Source organism: Glycine max, chromosome 3 (genome assembly GCF_000004515.6).
Source record: "Glycine max cultivar Williams 82 chromosome 3, Glycine_max_v4.0, whole genome shotgun sequence".
Taxonomy (NCBI): domain Eukaryota; kingdom Viridiplantae; phylum Streptophyta; class Magnoliopsida; order Fabales; family Fabaceae; genus Glycine; species Glycine max.
Window position 1 is genome coordinate 6,665,163 of NC_016090.4, and position 9,044 is coordinate 6,674,206.

Sequence of the window (9,044 nt, forward strand, 5' to 3'; positions counted from 1 at the left end):
AATATTTAGAAAGTAGGGCCTTAGGCCAAATATCTGTCTCTATCTTTCTTTTTTCCCTCAATTTATTTTTTCCTTTTATGATCATTTGTTTTTTTTGTCTTTAATCCTTATTATTGCTTCCCTAATATCGTGTTCCTGAAATGTGTGTAATATTGAGGTTGGTTTTCCATCACCTACGACACACGTCAGTCCTAGAAAGAAGAACCGGATCTGGCTCGTGTTCTTGAGGGATTCCTGGAAGGTTTCCATCTAGCTATTAATCTATGTTGTATCTTTTATTACTTAATACTCAAACCCTTGTTCTCTTTTCCTTCTAAGTTTCTAACACGTTTTTCAATGAATAAAGGGATTGGTTTGAAGATGAGCTTCAAGCTTTTCAAGGAGGAAAATATGGCCTTATGCCCTGTGTATGGGAGAATGAAATTTCTAGCTTCCCTCATGTATTAGTTTTTTGGAGAATACAATTAACAAATAACAATAAACTACATATGTAGTTAACAATATAAGTTAATAGTATATTAACTGATCATTTTGTCTTTAGCCTTTTTGTTTAAAATCAGAAACATGTCTGCCTGGAATTACTAGATGTAATGATACCCCCCTCCCCCCTCCTTTACAAGTCTACTTTGGTTTTTAATCTTCCAATTAAATTTATGATTGTTAGAGGTACCCTTTTCACATTAATATGTTATCAAGTAATTATTGGAATAATTTTTTTATTGTCTGACAAGATTTTGGAAGCTTCTGAAATCACATTAAAAGCATAAACATTATCAAGTAGAAGTTGGGAATTAGAAATCTCACACACAAGCTGATTTATTTATAATCACCGGATAACAGTAATTATGGAAACAAAAAAATAAATCCCTAAAGTTTAGACTAGACATTCTGGGAGGACTTTAGGCCTCTGTACTTCACCAAAACCATTAAAACTAATCATCGTAAAACAGTAGCAGGACCTAGGAACTAGGACACTCCCAACAGTCAGTAAAATTGTCATTGGCAGATAAGAGTTCCAAGGAGAGAAACAACAATAGAACAATTTAAGAAGAAATGAGAAAGTGAATATCAATTGGACTGTATTAGAAAGTAATGCAGAGAGAAAATAGACTATGTGAGAAAATGAATATCATGGTAGCTCAATAAATTATAAAACATTTTTAAGACAGAAGAAATTGTGCTAAATTGTGACATATTGCTATATTTAAGTGAAAGTTTGTTCTAAAAATGTTAAATGATTTTCTTGCATTTAGTTCATGTCTGTAACAGTTTGATTAACTGTTAAATCTTCATTAATTGATTTGAGTATATGTTGTTTCTTGTTTGAATAGGACATGCTTCAGAATGTGAATAAAGTTCGTGCTTTAGGTTGCTCTTAGACAAGAGAGATGCATGGTTGGGTCCTTGGATTCCTGGAAGGTTTCTATCTAGCTGTTATGCAGTTAAGCTATGTTGTATCTTTTCTTACTTAATATTCAAACCCTTGTTCTCTTTTCCTTCTCAGTTTCTATTAGACAAGAGAGATGCATTGTTGGATCCTTGGATTCCTGGAAGGTTTCTATCTAGTTGTTATGCAGTTAAGCTATGTTGTATCTTTTCTTACTTAATATTCAAACCTTTGTTCTCATTTCCTTCTCAGTTTCCGCACATGTCTAGTTTGGATGGAGTTTGTGTTAAAACTTTGTTTTGTCGTACATTTTAATGGCTTTGATAAAATATGCGACAACACTATTTATTTGTAGTGGGTCAACTCACATCTTGAAGGGCATCTCTTTGCTTGTGTATATCTTATAGGGTAAGATATTGTTGTGGATTCACTTTGGTGTTCTACACATGGCTGTTTAGTGATTTTCATTTTTGATATGAGTGGAGCTCAACTGACATTGGGGTAACTAGATGTAATTATACCACTTAACAACTACCTATAGAAAATAAGAAACTGATTTGTGTCAGCCCAACCATTGAAATATAACTAATTATTATTATTACTAGGTGGATTTTGTCAAGTGGATTTTTTAGAAATAAGAATAAGTTTGAATGCAAATGGTTTCCAAATGAAGTTTGTGCAAGTATCTCCATGTTTAACATTGTCCAATTTCTGCCTTCAAGGTGTTTGATTAAATGCTTCTTAAGATTTTGGCTTGTTTTTGATGAAATTGGAGGGCTTGTGACCTTGTGTGTCTAGGTAAACCTGTTTCCATACTGTCTTGTTAGTCCACTAAAGAGGATGTCTTATTCTCATTTTTATTTCTATTTTGCTAACATAGGGGTTGGTTTCTTCACTTTCATGTGAAGTGATAGTTGCAAACAGTACCTTTGGGCTATGTTTGGTGCATTGTATACCTTCCCTGAGTACTGCATCAAGAAAACTCCAGCCCTCCCCTACCAAAATTGATTTGAATGGCTACATTGCTGTGTTAGTATTTTGGCCTTGTATGTGGTCTTCAGCTTTCTGGTAGGTGGTCTAACTTTCTTCAGATTTATTGGCTGATAAAAAAAGAAGCTTATAACTAATCTAAAATCTTTCATTTGCAGATGTCCGGTGGACTAGAACGAGTTTGAGAGTCTGACTTTGAATATTATGTATATGAATATTATAAAGCAGGAAGCGCTGTACATAATAGACCAGGAAAAGTGGTCAATGATGGATCCAGAAACATTTACAATGATAAATTTGGAATAGTTGTGAATGACAGACCAGAAAATGTTGTCATTGTCAATGATAGATCAGAAAAAGTTGCCAAAAACCAACTATTTGTCTGGCCTTGGATGGGCATTGTTGCAAACATTGCCACTGAATTTAAAGGCGGAAGGTGTATTGGAAATATTGGTTCCAAACTAAGGGATGAGTTTACTTTGAAAGGATTTCATCCTTTAAAGGTTCAATCGTTATGGAACCGTTATGGACATTCAGGTTTTAGCATTGTAGAATTCTCCAAAGACTGAGAGAGTTTCACTAATGCAATGAATTTTGAAAGAAGTTTTAAGGCAGAATATTGTGGTAGGAAGGATTATAACAATTTAAGATCCTAATGGTATAGACTTATCACGAGCTACCCATCCATTATCCCCTCGGTCTCTTAAATTGTTGTAATCCCTCTTGTCGTTCTCCCTCAAAATTTCTTTCAAAGTTCATTGCATTGGTGAAACCCTCCTAGTCTTTGGAGAATTCTACAATGGCAAAACATGAATGTCCATAATGGTTGAACCTTCAAAGGATGGAAATCCTTTCAAATTGAAAGTGAGAAACGAGACATTAGAGCAGGTTTCCAGCAAATATGATGATATTAGTGTGTCCCTGAACAGAGTTATGGATGACAAGCGATGATTGAATCATATAATAATGGTACGCTGAAGTTTGAAGTGTTTCTTTTTCTTCTTCTTTTTTGGCATAGATTATTGTATGTTTGTTTGTTGAAAGGTGAAATAATCTGGTTGTGTGATTATATCTTTCCATTCCAGATAGCCTGTTGTTTGTTTTACTTTTTAGTGAAAATTTTCTAACCTTTTCTTGGTGGCATACGTTGTGTCTCACCTTGTTCAATTAGAAATAAAAAAACATGCATCAAACTACCCAGAAATATTGGGAGGTGTTTTACAAGGGTCGTGAAAAGGCCAGATTGGATCTGCATGCTCAGGAAAGAACTAGAGGGTCGTGAGAAGTATCTACATAGAAGTCAAGTGAAGAATGAGAATGGGAGGAGAAAACTGTACCTTGAAAGAAAAAATGTAATATTTTTTGGGTGCTAAGTTTATGTGTCAGATCGATCGCCAATAATGATCCATTTATTTAAATTTAAATAATTTGAATAGTGATGAACTTTGTTCTTCATCTCTTTTGTTTGCAGAATGGGATGGAAATAATGGAGCAGAACAAAGTCGATGAGAAAGTGATGCATTTGGCAGAAGAACATAAGGCACAAATTCTATATTCTTCTTTTTACCAATGATTAATTTAATTCCTTTGCATGTAGTCATATAAGGTTTTTTACCGAGTCGTCTTTTTTTTGGTTTTAAATGCAGAAAGAAAAGGAGCAAATGCACAAAAAAATTCTTGGACTACAAATTGAAAGGAAATCTTCAAGTAAGGAAACAGATATAGGAGAGGATGACCAAGGAGGAGAAAAATAAATTGGCCAAATATTTGTAAAGTTGTCTATCATTTGAATGAAGTGCCAATTGGCCAATCTTGTTGAATTGGCTCAGTTTCTAATTTGTACATTGGTTTAAATTGTGTTACATTTTGAAATAGTATGGGAGATGATTAAAGTCCATTCTTGGTCATGGTTGTCCAGGAAAACAAAGGACTTTAACTTATCATTCTATGAATGGTGAACAATCTTTTTGAAAGGTTTGTAGGTGGCTCAATGAAAATTCAAGTAGTAGTTCATGGTTACAGTGATATCAAGACTGAGACAACAACATAGCCTTGCACAACGAGCCTTCATTAGTAATACTTATTGCTACCTGAAAACAAATATTAAATCAGAATTAATTAGATATCGGATGGGTTAGGAAAGTGAAGGATGCAATTACAACTTTTCTGGTTCATATATTATAATCTTAGTTGTAAATTTCTTTTGGATTATGTTTATATTCGAGGACATGCTATTGCTAATTGGTAAACAGAGTTATTTATATGCCTTAGCCTTGGCTATAAACATCTTCGTTTTCACTTAATGTTTGATTTAGTAAAATAGAAAGAAATATTGTATGGATAATAATCGTTTTCCAATATTATTAAATGTCTTGGTCTTTTTTTAATCTTAAGAATCAATACTTTCTATTTGGAAAGATGTAATAAGCGGAAAGGCCAATCATCCAATTAAATAAGCACAAAGACCAATAGTCCAACATTTGAAAAAGGACCAATGGGCCAATTGTCTTCTCTACCTTTACGTTATTTAGATTCTATTTTAATTTCTTATTATTTAAATTTCAAATAAAAGAATTCAGATTCCATTTTAATTTCTTATTATTTTCATTTTGAATAAAAAAAATTCAGTCTTTTAATTTGTAAAGTGTTATGAATGTAAAAAAAATAACGGAAAATATTAAATTATTAAAAAAAACTAAAAAATGAAAAATAAAAATATTTAAAATATTTTGTGTTTTAAAATATAGCCAATTCATGGGCCATTAGGAAGTCAATATTTTAAATTTAGTCTAACTAATCAGGACCTTTTGACCCAAGGCTATTTTTATTTTTGACATAGAAGAAGCAAATGCTGGTAGTGCTTTTTTTTTTTTTCTTTTTAAAATTAACCTTGGGGAATTTTTGCCTATTCAAATCAAATGTTGGGTGCACCAGCAATAGTGCAGGTGCACCTAACAACACCGCTCCGAAAAGGCCCGTGATCAAGCACGGTTTAAACTTTATAAAAGTCCCTTAGGTTTAGGGTTTACGGCTTCTTCTTCACATTGTGACCTTTCGCTTATTCTGCCAACATCGTCGATCGTTTCATCTCTGACCACTGCCATTGGTTAGTCTCCTCTTTACTTTCCGTCAGTTTCTAACATGTTTTTCTGTGAATAAAGGGATTGGTGTGAAGATGAGCTTCGAGGTTTTCTCTTTCTAGTTTTTCTAATAGATATTATTTTCATGAATTTTCTATTTTTGATGATCTTTAAGGTTACGACTATCTCTTCGCGGTGTGACCCTTCGCGCATTCTGAAAAGGAATTTATTTTCATTCTTTTGTTGTCCGAGTTGTAAGGTAAATAGTTGTTATGCAGTTAAGCTATGCTGTATCTTTTGTCTGAGTTCTACTTCAACCAGTTCTTGTAAATCTGCTATTTTTCATTCATAGTTGTGACTTTATTTGACATTTTATAGCAATTCCTAATCTATGTTGAAAGCAGTGCCACATGTAAAGCCTGCAGTGGATGTATTTGTTATCAATACTTTAATAGCATACAAATCTCTTTCTGATCCTGTGTCTTTTAAATATGGCCATCCTCAGATTATTCAACAATGTACATTTCCGATGGAAATTTTCTATTCAGGTGGTGTTTACACTGTATGACTGTATTTCATTTAATATTTTAACTTGAGGTTGAATGCTATTTGTTGATACATAAAAAATGATGTTCCAATTTTCTCTCGTCTGTGAAGTAATGTAAGGCTTGCTCATTTTCATTATTTTGTTGTCTGGGTTGTGTGCTCCACCTTTCAGTTCAATCTAGAGTTGTCTCTCTGTCTTCCTTTTTTCCCTCAATTTATTTTTTTTTCCTTTTGTAACTTTTGTGCCTTCATTTGGGTTCCATTTGATAGTTGAATAATACACCCTCATTTAACATCAATCCATTCCTGTTACAGTGCTCTATCATATTTGTCATGTGAGATGGATTGAAAATAAGTATATTTGGATACCTTAGCATTCATGATAGTTCAGGCCTTTATGTGAGATGGATTGTAAATTTTTGTACATTATTATTTTTTTTCCAAATATAGTACATAGGGATAGTTGCAAACAGTACCTTTGGGCTGTGTTTGGTGCATTGTATAATAAGAAAATAGGATTATATAAGGTTAGCTACATTATTGAATTATTTTGTTTGATCCTCAAAAACAATGCACGATAGTTGTGTTATGGTATATCTAGATAGCTTAACTATCTGCCTCTTCTTGGTTATTCTCATACGCAGATAAATTTTCAATTGATATGTTGTTGACCTAATACATCTTTCATTTTATGTGCTATGCACATGTCTAGTTTGGAGTTTGTGTTAGTTTGTGTGAAAACAAATATTAGATCAGAATTAATTAGATATCGGATGGGTTAGGAAAGTGAAGGATGCAATTACAACCTTTCTGGTTCATATTTTATAATCTTAGTTGTAAATTTCTTTTGGATTATGTTTATATTTGAGGACATGCTATTGCTAATTGGTAAACAGAGTTATTTATATGCCTTAGCCTTGGCTGTGAACATCTTCGTTTTCACATAATGTTTGATTTAGCAAAATAGAAAGAAATATTGTATGGATAATAATCGTTTTCCAATATTATTAAATGTCTTGGTGTTTTTTAATCTTAAGAATCAATACTTACAATTTGAAAAGATGTAATAAGTGGAAAGGCCAATCATCCAATTAAATAAGCACAAAGACCAATCGTCCAATATTTGAAAAAGGACCAATAGGCCAATTCAGATGTAATTATTTTTTCCTATTTCCCCCTCAATTTATTTTTTCCTTTTGTAACTCTGGAGGAATTTATTTTCATTCTTTTGTTGTTTGGGTGGTAAGGTAAATATGTTTTTCTGTGAATAAAGGAATTGGTGTGAAGATGAGCTTCGAGCTTTTCTCTTTCTAGTTTTGCTAATAGATATTATTTTCATGAATTTTCTGTTTTTGATGATATTTTTGGGTTAATAAAAAATAGTTTCTTGAGGAATTTAAGAAATGTAAGGCTTGCTCATTTTCATTCTTTTGTTGTCCGAGTTGTAAGGTAAATAGTTGTTATGCAATTAAGCTATGTTGTATCTTTTGTCTGAGTTCTACTTCAACCAGTTCTTGTAAATATGCTCTTTTTCATTCATAGTTGTGACTTTCTTTGACATTTTATAGCAATTCGTAATCTATGTTGAAAGCAGTGCCACATGTAAAGCCTGCAGTGGATGTATTTGTTATCAATTCTTTTGTTGTCCGGATTGTAAGGTAAATAGCTGTTATGCAGTTAAGCTATGTTGTATCTTTTGTCTGAGTTCTACTTCAACAAGTTCTTGTAAATCTGCTCGTTTTCATTCATAGTTGTGACTTTATTTGACATTTTATAGCAATTCCTAATCTATGTTGAAAGCAGTGCCACATGTAAAGCCTGCAATGGATGTATTTGTTATCAATACATAAATAACATACCAATCCCTTCCTGATCTTGTGTCTTTTAAAAATGGTCATCTTCAAATTATTAACCATTGTACATCTCCGACGGAAATTTTTCGTTCAGGTGGTGTTTACACTGTATGATTGTATTTCATTTAATATTTTGACTTGAGGTTGAATGCTATTTGTTGATACATAAAAAATGATGTTCCAATTTTCTCTCGTTTGTGAAGTAATGTAAGGCTTGCTCATTTTCACTATTTTGTTGTCTGGGTTGTGCTCCACCTTTCGGTTCAATCTAGAGAGTTGTCTTTGTCTTCCTTTTTTTCCATCAATTTATTTTTTCCTTTTGTAACTCTTGTGCCTTCATTTGGGTTCCATTTGATAGTTGAATAATACACCCCGATTTAACATCAATCCATTCCTTTTACAGTGCTCTATCATATTTGCCATGTGAGATGGATTGAAAATAAGTATATTTGGAGACCTTAGCATTCAGGTTGGTGTGAAGATGAGCTTCTAGCTTTTCTCTTTCTAGTTTTGCTAATAGATATTATTTTCATGAATTTTCTGTTTTTGATGATCTTTTTGGGTTAGTAAAAAGTAGTTTCTTGAGGAATTTAAGAAATAAAAGGCTTGCTCATTTACATTCTTTTGTTGTCTGGGTTGTGCTCCACCTTTTGGTCCAATCAAGAGTTGTCTCTGTCTTCCTTTATCTTTCTAGTTTTGCTAATAGTTATTATTTTTATGAATTTTATGTTTTTGATGACCTTTTTGGGTTAATAATGTGCTGGTTAGTGTCTATTATTGGTTCTCTCATGATCAACTCATGACCATAAGTAATATTTGGGTGTTTAGTAAGCATACAAAGAAATTGGAGGGCTTGTGACCAAAATATGAATAATTTTGAATTCAAATGGTTTGTATGTATTGTACATAAAAAATTCTGTTTGGGTAAATAACTGTTATGGAGTTGAGCTATGTTGTATCTTTTGTCTGAGTTCTACTTCAACCAGTTCTTGTAAATCTATTCTCTTTCATTCCATTCATAGTTGTGACTTTATTTGACATTTTATAGCAATTCCTAATCTTTTTTAAAACAGTGCCACATGTAAAGCCTGCAGTGGATGTATTTGTTATCAATTCTTTTGTTGTCCGGGTTGTAAGGTAAATAGCTATTATGCAGTTAAGCTATGTTCTATCTTTGGTCTGAGTTCT

General features: G+C 32.6%; 1 long non-coding RNA gene across 6 annotated transcripts; it reads left to right on the top strand.

Moving 5' to 3' along the window:
* LOC102663589 (uncharacterized) lies at positions 1-3,917 on the top strand. 6 transcript variants are annotated; one of them, XR_005890682.1, is made up of 7 exons: positions 1-241; positions 347-440; positions 1,332-2,185; positions 2,268-2,455; positions 2,536-3,346; positions 3,549-3,729; positions 3,849-3,917. It is a non-coding gene; the product is annotated as an uncharacterized lncRNA (long non-coding RNA). The 6 variants fall into 6 exon arrangements; XR_005890684.1 differs by having other exon boundaries at positions 2,296-2,455; XR_005890683.1 differs by having other exon boundaries at positions 2-241; positions 1,332-1,419; positions 1,505-2,455.
* The last annotated feature ends 5,127 nt before the right edge of the window (positions 3,918-9,044 follow it).